Source organism: Dendronephthya gigantea, unplaced genomic scaffold, assembly GCF_004324835.1.
Source record: "Dendronephthya gigantea isolate DGI-Jeju-01 unplaced genomic scaffold, DenGig_1.0 000151F, whole genome shotgun sequence".
NCBI classification, from domain to species: Eukaryota; Metazoa; Cnidaria; class Anthozoa; order Malacalcyonacea; family Nephtheidae; genus Dendronephthya; species Dendronephthya gigantea.
Genome location: NW_021163161.1, coordinates 152,654 through 168,038, shown reverse-complemented (window position 1 = coordinate 168,038; position 15,385 = coordinate 152,654). Strand labels below are relative to the sequence as shown.

Below are 15,385 nucleotides of genomic sequence, written 5' to 3'. Positions count from 1 at the left end.
CGTACTCAAAAGCCCAACGACTACGAGTTTTGGCTGATGGCGTAAGCAAACAACGCGCCAGAATGACGAATCTCGTACTCGTAGTCGTACTCGTAGTCATTGCTAAAGCTCCCTATTAAAATTGGGCACGGGTACCAATTTTAGCCGTGCCGTGCCGTGCCGTGCCGATAAATTGACTGTAATGTAAACGGGGCTATTGTTATAGATTAAATTTTTAAATTGTTTTAAATTAATATGTAAATTGTTATTTTTATTATTATTCTGTAAATTTTGTATTATTGTGAATTTGTAAAATAGTTTGTATTTATATATTTTTTTAATTAAATTTATTTTTCACCGATTTTTGGAAATTATGTTATCGCATTAAGAACCGGCGAGGGGTTACTGCATGCATGTATTTCTAGTTGCAAATAATAAACTATGGTCACTTAATCCAGTATGGATAACACCAGAATCAGAAATTTTCTCTGGTGTATTGGTAACTACATGATCGATGAGACTGGAGGTTGTCATAGTTACTCGGGTAGCTTCATCAATTAATTGTGATAACTGATACAACTCGTACAATGACTTGATTTTCTTGGTATGAATATTTTAATCTTGGTCGTTTTTAAGCATATCACAGTTTAGATCATTCAAAAGATACACTTCCTTATTTTCATCATCAATAGCTTTGATTAATTTTTCAAAATAATCAAAGAATTCAGATGATGCATTGGGTGGTCTATAGACTGTTGTGACCAGAAATGGTTTGCTGTGTGGCTTAATAATTTCTACACTGCGTCCAAAAATTATATGCAAATATATTTTTCTAAAATATCTAGGGCAGTATTGAGAAGAAATTTACAGAATTTTGTGTGCAAAGTGGCAACACTGACATCTGCGCACATCTGAAATGTCGTGCAGTTCTGCGCACTAGTAAACAAATGATAGCATTTTAACATTCAGGGAATGTCCAATATTTTTATGCAACATGGGCAGAAAAGTCACTTTGACTGACAGTGAAAAAGCAGCAATAATTCAGGGCCTTCATGCGAAACAAACAACCCTCCAAATAGCGAAAAAACTTAGTCGTGACCATCGAACGATAAAAAAATTTGTTGCAAACCCAGAATCTTTTAATGGAAGGTCAGACAAAGGTAAATCTCGGAGGAGCTCAGCTGTAAGTCCCCGAATGGTCAAGCGTTTAAAAAGAGAGATTCGCCGCAACCCTCTCCAAACTAGCAAGGAAATTTTTGAGGCAGTTGGTTTACCACATACACCCAAAAGTACAAGATGTCTCTCTGAAGCGCATAAGCAAATGTGGAAAACCTGTGACTAGACATCCTTTGAAGGGCATCCATCGTCAAAAGAGACTAAAGTGGGCAGAAAATAACATGAAAGTGAATTTTGAGAACGTATTATTCACCGATGAATGCAGGGCAACCCTCGATGGTCCGGATGGTTGGGGTAGAGGATGGTATGATGCACAGTCAACTGCTCCTCAAAGATTACGACGTCAGCAAGGTGGTGGTGGAATTATGTTCTGGGCAGGTATCATCCATAATGAAATAGTTGGTCTTTAAAGTTAAAGAAGGGGTGAAAATCACTGCAGACACGTATACTGCTTTTTTAAAAGAGTTTCTTCTGCCTTGGTATAAAAAGAAAAGTTTGTCATTCAGGAGGAGAATGATATTCATGCAAGATAATGCACCGTCACATGCAGCACGTCTAACATTGGATTTCATGAAGAAATCTTTGGTAAAAAACGCTACAATCATGGAATGGCCTCCATACTCCCCTGATCTTAATCCGATCAAGAATATGTGGAGCATTATCAAGCACAAGGTTTACGCGGCTGGAAAGCAGTTCAATTCAAAACAAGAACTTTGGAATGCCGTCCAAGCCACAGCAAAGGATATCTCAGCTGATGAGGTTTTAAAACTTACTTCTTCAATGGATCGAAGGCTAATTGCTGTTGTGGCTAATCATGGTGCTTATATTAAGTATTAGCTGTGAAATCGCCATCTCTTATGAAGAGAATGAGCGAAATTGTTGCGTATTTACCAAAAACGTTAATAAAACATTGTTTTCTCACATTTTCAGCCTTTTTGTTCTTGGCTCAACAATTTAAAATTTTCAAGGGTGGAATATAGTTACATATAAATAATGGACATTTGATGATACCTCAATTTGTAAAAAAGGGGATTTTTCTTTCGGTAATATTCAAAAAAGGAAAACATTTCACTAGACAGAAAGAACTAATGTTTCAATATTGTATACCAAAGTTGATTTCCGTAGGCCTAAACTTGCTAATGTTATTTTGAAAAAATATATTTGCATATAATTTTTGGACGCAGTGTACACAGACAGCCTCTAACTTGGAAGGAAATATATCTTGCCTGATAATGTAGTTGATGGAGCTACGCAAGTAGATACAAACTCCACCCCCATTTCTTGATCTATCTTTCCTAACAATATTGTAATCATTGAGGTGAATCATACCATTAGTTATACTTGAGTAAAGACGAGTCTCATTGAAAGCAATAAGATCAATGAATTTGTTTGACATTGAATACCTTTTTTCATCAATTTTTTTTGGCAGACTAACAATATTGAGAAAAGCCATTTTAAAACCTCTTTCATTGGGAATGGAATTAAGGCTAGTGAAAAAATCGCTACTCGCATTGTGTACGGAACTACTAGTATCTAATTCTTCATCATTTGATTCACATGTTGCAAATACAGTGTCCGTTCTCTGTTCCGGTGTCCATGAGCTTGGTGAAAAAGCTGCCTACTATTACTTGCTGGATTTTGTATATTTAATTTACCAGCCCTTCTTATTCTAACAGATGATTTCAAAAATTGTGCAGTAAGCACTCCCTAGTGCCCTGTCGTCACCTTGTTTGTTTAGGTGCAAATTGGAGTGATTTAGTAAAGACCCGTCAATTTGGTCATTATTTAAGAATGTAATATTATGTTTTGTGCATAAATTTTCAACTAAGATATTAAAACGAGATATCTTGCTAGCTGGGACTCGGTTATCATACCTTTTTATCACACTTGAGATGGCAATATTTTTGGCGTGATCTTTAACATCTTCGACAAGCTCATCCATTTTACCAACTACTTCTTCTGGCCCTTCTGAGACAAGGTTATTTGTGCCTACGTGTAGGATAACTGCATCATATTGATCTTCTTCTGAACAGTATTCCTTGACCTTGCAGCTAACTTGTTCCACTTTTGCACCGCTGTAAGAATGGACAACTGACTGGCAACCTGCTGCCCGCTCGATTTTCGGCCGATCAATATGTTCATATATATAGCTTGTTCAGTAGAATGACCCTTCCTAAAGCCAAACTGAAATTTAAATAAGATATTTTGTTTATTAATGATAGATAATTATTGATCATAAATTAAACATTCAAAAACTTTACTAAAAGGAGATAGAATCAAAATAGGTCTATAATTATTAGAATCAGTCATTATTCCACTTTTATAAATTGGAATCACTTTTGTGATTTTTTAAACGTCTGGTACCTTACCTGTTAATATAGATTCATTATACAATAATGTAAATGGTACTGAGAGTGGTCCAGAAGCTATCTTTATTAACTTGTTAGGAATATCAAGAGAAGCTTTATTTGGGTTCAACTGTGAGAAGAGCAAAGATACATTTGTCTCACTCACAGGTGACAACAAAACTAGTCAAAGGTGATTTGTTAATATATGATATCGGATCAACATTTGTATTTTCAATAAGATCTGCCGTTAATATATGATATTGGATCAACATTTGTATTTTCAATAAGATCTGCCAAATATGAACCTACATTAATAAAATGATGATTAAGCTGATTAGCTATATGTTGTTGGTTTTCGTATGTTGTACCATTTCTAATTATTCTTGTTGGTATCATTTGCTTTTTTGTTTTCCTGTTTATTAGCGAACCTATCAGATTATTGTTTGTTTAGAATTATTTTGAAATTTTTTAAATTGATTTATAAATAATCATTTTTTGCTTTTGTTTTTAACCTATTAAGCATATTTGTATAATTTTTATATTGATGCATACGCAAGGGATGTCTACTTAAAAAGTGTGTACGATACATTTTTTGCTTTGTTTTAATAGATTTTCAGAGAGCACTGCTTATCCCATGGTTTGGACAGTTGTTTAACTTTTGATTTAGATTCTAATTTAATTGGAGCATGTTTATCAATAATACATTTAATACTGTTTATTACTATTTCTGCTTTACTATTTAAATTAGGTTCTGACATAACGCTATTCCATTCAAGTGAATTTATATCATTTATATATGCTTCAGTATTAAATGACACATATTCTTGGTAATAAACATTTTGTTTATTTCGAAGAATCTGAACATCTGCTATACAAAAGATTGGCAAATGGTCTGAAATATCAGTAGTTATAATTTTACTTGTTATACCAATATTAGGTGCATTTCTATATATATATATATATATGATCAATCAGTGTTGCTGTATGGTGAGTAACTCTAGTTGGTTTTGTTATTAGTGGGAGAAAGTTATTGCTATAAATCATATTTAGATATTCTTCTGTTTGGGTGTGCTCAGAGTAATTAAAGAAATTAACATTCATATCTCCTAGGATATAAGTTTTATATGCAGCCAACCCATTCATTATACTTTCAAGTTCAGCAGTGAATTCAGTTAGATTGGCAGTAGAACGCTCATAAATACATCCAATCAATATGTCTGGTTTATTTGAATCAGTATCAAGTTTAACCCAACATGATTCGACTGCAGACATATTAAATTTCAGTTCCATTCTCAGTGAGACTTTTATTCTTTTGTTAACATAAATACCTACACCTCCTGCACTAGTAGGGGAGTCAACATTGAAGAAAATATAGTTTGCTATGTCAATATTATCTACGTTTGAATTTAATCTTGTTTCAGTGACTAACAGCTCATTTAAAAGGGGAAGATTTTTTTTAGGTTTCTCATATGACAATGCAACAAACTTAAACTTTGATTACTGGCTTGATCAAGTAGCACATTAAGCTGGGTAGGACTACAATACTTGGAAACAGGAGTATTAAGCATTAAATCAGAATCCATATCATCAAATCTATCAGGATTAGGAAAGTATATCATTAAGATCTCTAGTACGATCTAATATCAGGTCAAAATTTTCGAACATTGGAAATATAAACATAAATTAACAATGTCAACACGCGTATAAGACTCAGGAAAGACAGCAAACTTATCTGTTAGTAGCTTTTTCAAACTCCTCAAACTGTTCGAATGTTGTAAAGGTATTTAGTCGCGAATCATTGCCTTCACATGGATGAATTTTGCCGTTAGTGGTCCATAAGAACTTAAATTTGTGGTCTTTCTTAAATTGGTTAATCTTACCAAATACCCTTTTTCAATAGGCTGTGAGTGATTCATTGATGTGTATCGTTGAATTCTTCGTTGAGTGACTTTTAACCGTTGGTAAACAGCTAGAATATTTACTTTTTAGGTTGGATCGCCTTTTGTATACTTCCTTCTCTCTTAGTACGACGGGTAAACTTGACTATTATACCATCTTTCGATCTTCTTGTTTCAGGCAATCGATGTGTGATAGAAATATTTTTTATCATCCAAGCCAACCCCAATAGTTGATGCCAGCTCCATTACCAGGTCTTTTATATTATACTGTTGTATATCATCAATAGCGACCTCTTGCTGATAGTTTAAAGCTTCTTTTTTTATTTGTTGCTCTTGATCTACTAGATTTTTCTTGGTTGACTGAAGTGATTGTAGAATTTCATCATATTTAGCGGACATAAATTACTGTGATTCTTCTAGCTTTTTAAAACGCATATTCAGATCAAATATCTTGTCTAGAATTTGCTTATTTTCGCTTTTAATTTTCTTGTGAATGCTTGGAAGCAATTCTTCATTCCATAATTGCATAAAACTGGTCTTTGTAAGACCTTTAGCCATATTAGTTATACTTTGCAAACCACGCCAAACTTATAATTAAAGAATTTATCAGAGCTCAGCCATAATGTCGTTGGCCGCCATGTTGGCTGTGAGTGGATGACTAATGTACTTCTTAATTGCTCTTTCAAAAGTGAAGCACCAATAGTTGTCTGGAAGTGAAAACCTGTAAACATCCTCTTCTACGTGGATCAAATTGTGCGCTGTTACAACACAGGCATGCAAACCAACATTCTCCCCAATTAGTATATTGAATTGTTTTGCTAACTTTCCAAACAGAAGGACATCATCATGATTCCATTCATCACGTTTGTTAAATACCATTTCAACCATTCTCATCATTAGTTTAAGATATGAATGTCTCGTTTATCCATAAGCCCACGCATGACAACCTCCATAGCAGGGTAAGCGAACTTTTAAAATTCTTCCACTTTCCATGCATTTACATGTGTGTCACTGTTTTTTTGGTAAACTTCCATCTTTCAGTTCTATTGAAGATACAAAATGTTGTGTTATGGTAGCTAATACAAAGATAAATGCTTGACATCATTATTCATAAAGATTGAAAACGGGGGAGATATTCATGCAGTTCTAATTAGAAAACATAACCTGCAGTCCAAGGCATACGTGAAAGTTTGCTTTCTGAGATGTTCTTGTCAACTTACTCCTTCGTCAATGACTCTTTTAATATGTTTTTTACGACATTAAGAGGCAGATTATGCATCATATTGAATACTGTGTCTCGGATGACGTCAAATTTGTAGAGCTTGTGAAGTCTGTGTAAGACGCAGATCCCTGTGTATCCTGTATGTTTGCTAAGGTTAACTCGTACAGAACACCGCTCTTCTTGTCTATGGAGCACATCACTTCCATTTCGTTATTAAGATTCTGTCTTTCCCAGGGAAACCTGGCATGAAACCTGTTTTCTCCATAGTAGTGCTTCCGTAGTAGTGCTTCCGCCATTTAAAAGTTGTTCATATATAGTAAGAGATGGAAATACAAGTATAAATTAGAAAGGCCCAGGTTATATGTCGCATTTTAGTCACGTTGAATGCAATTCGAACAGTAGATGAAATGATAATGAATCTTAACGAGGTGTATCAATTTATTGTTTGACTTGCATTCGACGCGACCAAAATACAACGAATAACCTAGGCCTAAGTAAGAACACCAAGAATACAAGTTTATGTTTAAAAAACCAACAAAATGTAGTTAAAAACAGATCATCACCAGCCATGTGTTTCTGTTAATCAGTGCAAATTGATAAAAACATATCAGGTTACCTGGTAGTTTATCCCTTCTGCATGGCTGTATATGCCACAATTAATAAATTTTCCAACTTTGCACTGTGCTGGATAATCACCAGTCCAAAGAAGTATTAGGCAACGAATATAGTTTTCCCATTTGGTAAACCAGGAGATGAGCCAATGTAGTCAACTTCTAACCTTTAAAGTGCCTATCTCATGATTGGGGTTTTTACGTACTTACCATATTTCGACAATTTTAAGACGATTTGCTTAATATTGTCTTAAGCAAAAATTTAATCTTCAAAGTTGGCTTTTTTAATACTTGATCGGGAGAAAAGAGCCTGGTAATTACTTTCCAGAAGTGACGTGCACCCAGGGAGAAGGAATTTGAAAACAAAACCTCGCATATCATGTAAATGCACATGTTCATGTAAAGTATTGTATAAGAATACCGAAAACGTTGTTGCATTTTTCGCTAAAACATGCCAAATAGATGCGTTGTGTATGGCTGTTCCAATGAACCCAGCCTCGAAAAGGGTATTGTTGTGCTACATTCTATACCATTCGCGAATGATGAGCGACAGGAAGCTTGGAAAAGACGCAAGAAGTGGATCGATTTCGTTCAACGAAAGAGATTACCAGAGAGGTGCTGAAATCACCTAACGCTCGCCTGCACTGTTTGTCTAGAATAAGGCTAAACTCTGTATGAAAGGTATCTGTATGAAGCACAAATTACCGATCTTTTTATTACAAATTACAAGGCTAAAATCCGCGTTGGAAGGTAATATTAAGCACAAACTTCAGATATTAGTTGTGACCTCAGAATTACTGGCCAAAACTGGCCTCGGAATTACATTAGTTTTATTTGTGACCAATATTTCTTCCGTTTCTCGCAATCCGCGCACGTGATATCAACAGGTAAGTTAACGGACCAGGCAAAAGTCCCTGCTTTAAGTCGGGCGCACACACAACGATTTTACGGTAGTTGGTCCATTCAGGTTTAGACATATAGGCAGCCCTTGCCCAGACATGTTTTCCTTCTCGCGCGCCGCGCGTGTACGCGAGTCTACTTGGTCTAATATTATGACCAAGTATAGATCGCCAGTCGCCACATTTTGATGAAAACATCCATCTAGACAAAACAATCTAGACAGGAATCGGCCGACTAAAATCGTCGTGTGTGCGCCTAGCTTTATGAAATAAACAAGATTGGATTTTTATATCTACACAAAAAAGGATTATGCATCAAACAACGAAAAGGTATGTACATAAATCTTATAGGTGCTTTAATAATATATTTGCATGTGTATCTACATAAATAATATGCAAATATATGTCACATGCGTTGCCATTTGCCTTTGCATTCCGAGCCTATCGGCTTTCTACTTATAAATACTTATGTGCTAAAGCTTGTAATTGCGAATTATCTGACAATATTCTTTAAACTTTAACGTTGGACTATGTTTTATATATTTTCACTCCCTGAATGATTTCTATATTAAGCGATTGAATTTTGATACGGCATGTCACAACACAATCTGATAATTTATAATTGTACATGTACAATACAAACAAATGGTAGCATACAGGTTAAAATATTTGAAAGTTTCTCATTTGGCTTAGGGTTGTACAAATAGTTTCGTTAAATATGATTCAGCTACAACTTTGAACTAAAAAAAAACAGGGCAACACAATAGCCCTGAAAATCGTAATGAGCGTGATAACTCTGGATAACTCTAACATTGACCTTTCATGATACTAATAAGCTTAACATTTGCCTTATCATTTGATAATTTTGAGCAAAGCTCTCTTTATTATTGTATAAATGTGTACCAAATGGCACTGAATAGTCACAATGCATATCTATGACATATTTATGATGATTCCTCTGATGTAAAGCCATAATATTTAAAAAATATAGCATCTTAACATTGACCTTATCATTATGCTAATTAGCTTAACATTCACCTTATCATTTGATAATTTTGAACAAAATTCCCATTTTTTTGTGTAAATGTGTACTAAATGTCACCATATAGTCACAAGACATATCGATGAGCTATATTTATGATGAATCTTCTGATGCAAAGCCAAAATATTTAAAAAATATAACATCTTAACATTGACCTTATCATTATGCTAATTAGCTTAACATTCACCTTATCATTTGATAATTTTGAGCAAAACTCTCTTTATTATTGTATAAATGTGTACCAAATGGCAATAATTAGTCACAATGCATATTGATGACTTATATTGATAATGATTCCTCTGATGTAAAGCCAAAGTATAGAAAAAATATAGCATTTTAACATTGACCTTATCATTATATTTTGTTGTATAATGTTCACTCCCCCCTGGTAAATGGTTCTTTTGCAACAAATAGACTCCTTAAGTAGATAAGTTGAAAATAATGGGAAAATAAAAGTGGCATCTTAACATTCTACTTATCATGTAGTGTGGACGGGGACGAGGACGGGGACGGGGACGGGGACGGGGACGTGGACGCCAAGACTATAGCAATAGCTCTCTTGCACTAAAGTGCAGGCGAGCTAAAAATGGACACCTGGGTGTACATCTTCAATTTGTTTGTGTCATTTCACACATGTCCAATACTGTCAAATAGACACGACCCGTACGACTCGTAAAATTGAACGAATTGAATGAATGTCTTTTCGACCCGTACCGGCGTACGATTTGTCAAATCGTACGAGTCGTTACGACCCGTACAAGTGGAAAATGCGTCATTGATCCCATCAAATTCGGTTGGTCCGTAGCTACTATTGTAGTGGGGAAATGCGTCATGCTGTGTTGCCCGATAGAGGAGTCTAACTCTATTCGTCGACCCGTACGATTTGTCAAGTTGGATGAGTCGATTCGACCCGTACAAGTGGAGAAATTAATCGTGAGTCGATTCGATCCGTATAAGTGGGTAAATGAATCGTGCTGGGCTGGACGCACAACTCAACAAATATAAATACATATTCAATTGCCTCGTTCTTTAAAAACCACACAGACACATGCAGAATTCCACAAGCGAAATATTTCAATTACCAACGCACACTCAGCGAATTAAATACATATTGAATTGCCTCGTTCTTTAAAACCCATATTATTCAACATAGGGAAATATGTCTTTCAGTTAGCAATGCACAACTCAACAATATAATACATATTGAATTACCTCGTTCTTTTAAACCCATCGGCAATATATCACAGTTAGTTATAAAGCCACTACAGGCCACTAGCGATATTTTTCGCGCGAAGTGACATTCTATTTATGTCAGAGCTCCCAACTTTCATGTATTATAGGAAATTAGTGTTATTACTGATGGTCGATCTCAAAAAATCGGTCTCTTTCATGACACGTGATTAACTTTCATTCTATTTATCTGCGAAACGTGTTGCTAACAATTAACCTTCGTTATTCATAAGTCATAACTCGCCTATTCACTTTGCCCGCTTGGTTATGCACTTATCGCTAGCAAATCAATATCTGTTACTCGTGCCGGAGACCCGCACTGATCATATCATAACATTGACATAATTACCGCTTCCGCAAGGCACAAAGCAGTGCATTCCGCATGCCAACCAACAAATATAAACTATACCCGGCCGCCGTTTATACAGAAAGAAGTTATTAAAACCATTTATGGCGACACAACAATTCGTTTTGCAATGTTCAAAAGCGCAAATTTCTCAAAGACGTCTTAATTTGTTTGAACGCGTTAACGGCGATTTGTTTTACCCCATTTCCTTATGGCCTCACCATATGAAAATGATCTTCTGGAGAAAACCGATTGGTGACCAACATACTTTTCAATTAACTCTTTTCTTGGTTGAAAATGGGTGTCCACCTTGGTTGGCAACAGATTGGATACTAACCTCAACTTTTTGGGACAAAACAAAGACAATCGCAAGATTTCATCAAATAAAATGGATTGTTGAAAATCACGTGAAACACAACAAAAATTGGTTCTACTTCGACCTACATTTTAATAAATCCGTCTACCTGGATGGAACAGACAGGCCCTTGCCTTAATATATATAGGAGATTATATACAATTTAACATATATACTTATGTAATTAACAATTTAATAGCGCGTGAACGCTCTTCCGGCATTAAAGACAGTTCCTGCATGATCAAAACCGAAACTAACTAACAACATTCCCGTCCCACAAAAGCCACTGTATATTTCAGAGAACTTCATGGCGTCAATCTGTTATTGTGAAGAAAAAGACCTGGGTCAGTTGTACAAAAGCTGGATAGCGCTATCCACCGAATAGTGATTTTTTCAATCGCTTCAAAATTGCCAGTTGTTTGCAATAACTTTGATTAAATCTTATAATAGTATTTTCAAAACAGAGGATCCTCTTTAATAATTTTTGCTCCCAAAGCTGAAATTTGATTGCTATTCGAGGCTTTCGAGCATTTTTAGAACGGTTGAAAAACCACTATCCAGTGGATAGCGCTATCCGCCATTCACACAAGCAACCCCAGACAACACTTGCAACATGCCACATATTGACAGAATATTTAACAGTCAAACGTTGTTTCGCGTAAACCGTTAGTTATAATCCTTATCCTTATACATCTTGTAATAATATGATTATAATAAAACAGTTTCAATACTATTATCCGCTCTTTTTACACTACCAAATGAAATTCACTGTGCGCGATAGTCGTAGAACAAAGTGGTAGCATTAGAATTTTCAAAAACTCTTTAAAAATATTTTTCTACAGCCACAAAACCTTTAAAGGGCTCGTTTTATACGTCAAAATATTCTTTATCTCTAATTGCTAACTGGGGTCAGCACATGAAAAGACGGAGTTATATGAAACGGGCCATACAATTACTTCATGATTGGTTCCGGTCATATACTGATGACAATACTCATTCTCATTATACTCAAGGCACACAAAAAACACCTCAATATGATATGGCAGCGCATACAAAATATAGGTCAGAACAGTTTTCTAAACTCGTCGCAAATTGTTTTAAATATTTACGAAATTCTTATGGGTCGAAATTTCCAATTATACCCATATTTTTCAGCCCACAACACTCACTTTGTCACTCGTGACTCGATCTACGAGAAACGCATTTAAGTCCAGTTACGCGCACTTCACTTGTAATCATATGCTTTCGTTCCTCTAAAGCCCTGATTCCACGGGCGAAATTTTTAAGCGAAATGCGAAATATTTCGCCTGCTTCTTTTGAATTATGAGCAATGAAGCAGAAGTGATTTTTTTAAGTGGTAGAAATTCAAAAGAAACAAGCGAAATATTTCGCATTTCGCCGAGAAAATGCGCCCGTGGAATCAGGGCCTAAGAAAAAATCTTAAGGCATATAATTAGCAGAAATCGTTCCGCCACGTAATACTGCAATTTTTTACTCTTATATGCCAACACATATAAACCTAGCAAGATACCGCGGTGCTTTTGTCGGAAATCTGACCACCACACACTAATAAATAACACTAGCTACATCCTACAAATCAACGTTGACACGTGTATTATATAACAACTCACATGCACATAAAAGCGGAATAGCAAATACCTTCGATTCATTCCCAGTCGGAAGTTGATCTTAAAGTGCAGTGGCTCGCAAATAAAAATAACTGAAATGGCTAATCGCGTTCAAATGATGGACACTTCTTTGAAGACATGTTATCAACATGATATGGACTGGTCTCTTGGAGGAGTTGCAACAAAACCGTTCAAAAACAACAGACTTTTCCCTTCGCTCACGAACCGCGCATTTTCGACTTCGATACTCTCACTACTCTGATTACCCATTTCACAATCATTAGCACGTTTTCTGGTCCCGGATAAAACAAACTTTCGAACAACACTGGAGAACTGGGAAACTTGCAAAAAGGTTTCCCCAATAACCTCAAATACAAAAAGAAACTTGGCCAACGCTGAAAAATCTTCTAAATAGCCGGCCATCTTGTAAACACAATTACTGACATGGCCATAAACTCGTTCCCAGTAAAACTTGCGAATCGTACGGGTCGTCGAATAGAGTTAGCCCCTCTATCTCTAAACACATCAGGGTGCATTTCTCCACTTGTACGGGTCGAAACGACTCGTACGATTTGACAAATCGTACGGGTCGACGAATAGAGTTAGCCCCTCTATCTCTAAACACACCATGATGCATTTCTCCACTTGTACGGGTCGAAACGACTCGTACAATTTGACAAATCGTACGGGTCGACGAATAGAGTTAGTCCCTCTATCTCTAAACACACCATGATGCATTTCTCCACTTGTACGGGTCGAAACGACTCGTACAATTTGACAAATCGTACGGGTCATTGAATAGAGTCAGCCCCTCTATCCCTAAACACATCATGATGCATTTCTCCACTTGTACGGGTCGAAACGACTCGTACGATTTGACAAATCGTACGGGTCGATGAATAGAGTTAGCCCCTCTAGCTATCTCTAAACACATCATGATGCATTTCTCCACTTGTACGAGTCGACGAATAGAGTTACATGATGCATTTCTCCACTTGTACGAGTCGATAAGACATTCATTCAACTCAACCAATTCTACGGGTCGTACGGGTCATGTCTATTTGACAGTATTGGACAACCCTCTGTCATTTTAAAGAAGAGGACTTTCAAAGGAAATTTTTTGCCCTTCCTTCTGAAGACAAAACCGTGAAATATATGCCTCGATTGAAAAGAGATGAAATAGGAATCAGCGTATGTCCATCTGTTTACTTGTCCTCGTTGACAAAGCCTGAAGAGACGGAAAGAGATATTCGGCGTAAGGTGAGCTATTTTGTCTAAAATTCCTTTCTGTTTTAATAAACTACTTTTTGGATTATAAGTTATTTTATTTATTTATAGAAGTTTCGTGCCAAGCATGGTGAATCGTCAACTCAGAGTTGTAGCAAAACAAGTCAAGTGGCAGCCCTAGAAAACGACGATGTTATGGGCATGGAAGATGTCATGGACATGGAGGTATGTACTTACCTAAACACAAGTGCTTTAACACATATTCATGTCAAATAAAAAGTTGGTATAATATCTCTAGCAGTATAGAATTTTGATATTTTGCATGTCAACTTCTAATTTGCATATATTTCGTTCTGCCACTAATTATTGAACAAGTTTTATATATTTATCTTTTCATTCTTCTGATACAGGAACAAGCTGATGTTTTAGGAGCTGCCCCCATTACTATGAAAGAAGCTTGGACTCAAACTAAGCCACTACCAACGTGTACTAACTGTACGAAATTAGAAAATGATAAGCGTCTTCTTCGCAATGAATTAATTACAATAAAAGAAACTTTACGTTTATCCAAGGCTTCCAAGCAAGGTACTGTAATAATGTAATATAAAAATTGACATTCCTAGTTAAAAAGTATTTTTTTACTGTATAAGTTTTAGTCAGTTTTATGGGTCCAAGTAGATAGGGAAATTATTATATAGGTGATCATTGTCACTCTAAGAGTGGGTAAAGTTTTAATGTACTGCACACATAAAAAAATAAAATGTGTTTGTTGTAGATACATCAGATACTACTGGTTGTGAGACTGAAAACCAAACATGTGATACTCCCAGCACTTGTATCATTCCTGAAGTTAGCAGCATTCCTGATTATAACAGCATTCCTAATTATAATAGCATTCCTGATTATAGCAGCATTCCTGATTACAGCAGCATCCCTGACTATAGCAGTGTTAATGAGCATGAGATAGCGGGTGAAGAATCTGAAGGAGAATATTCATCCCAAGAACACGGGTATAACCAACTATATGTGCCTACTGTGTAAAAGTTGTTTGCTATCATAATACAGTATAATATTATAATATTTATTTTCATTTTTTCAGAGCTGATGACTACAATATGCGAACAGAACCTAAATTCATTGTATCTTTATCTCAATTAATGCTCCTATTTCAATTCTGCCCATTATGCAGAAGCCCCAATCCACTTGTTGATGTACAGCATTATGGTACAATGGCTAAAGTGGTAACAACATGTCATAATCAGGGCTGTGGATCAAATGTGTGGGACAGTCAACCAAATATGGTTGGTACAAATATTGCTGCTGGAAACTTCTTTCTGTCATTTGCAATCCTTGTTGCACTGTATATGGCCGACTGGCCTTCTTACCTTCCTTTGGAAGTTTACAAACCTGGAAGACCTCTCAGA

The 15,385-nt window shown here is 35.9% G+C and overlaps 1 pseudogene; it reads right to left on the bottom strand.

The window, feature by feature from the left end:
* Nucleotides 1–5,231: 5,231 nt before the first annotated feature.
* Nucleotides 5,232–5,959, bottom strand: LOC114537144 (annotated as a pseudogene).
* Nucleotides 5,960–15,385: the final 9,426 nt, after the last annotated feature.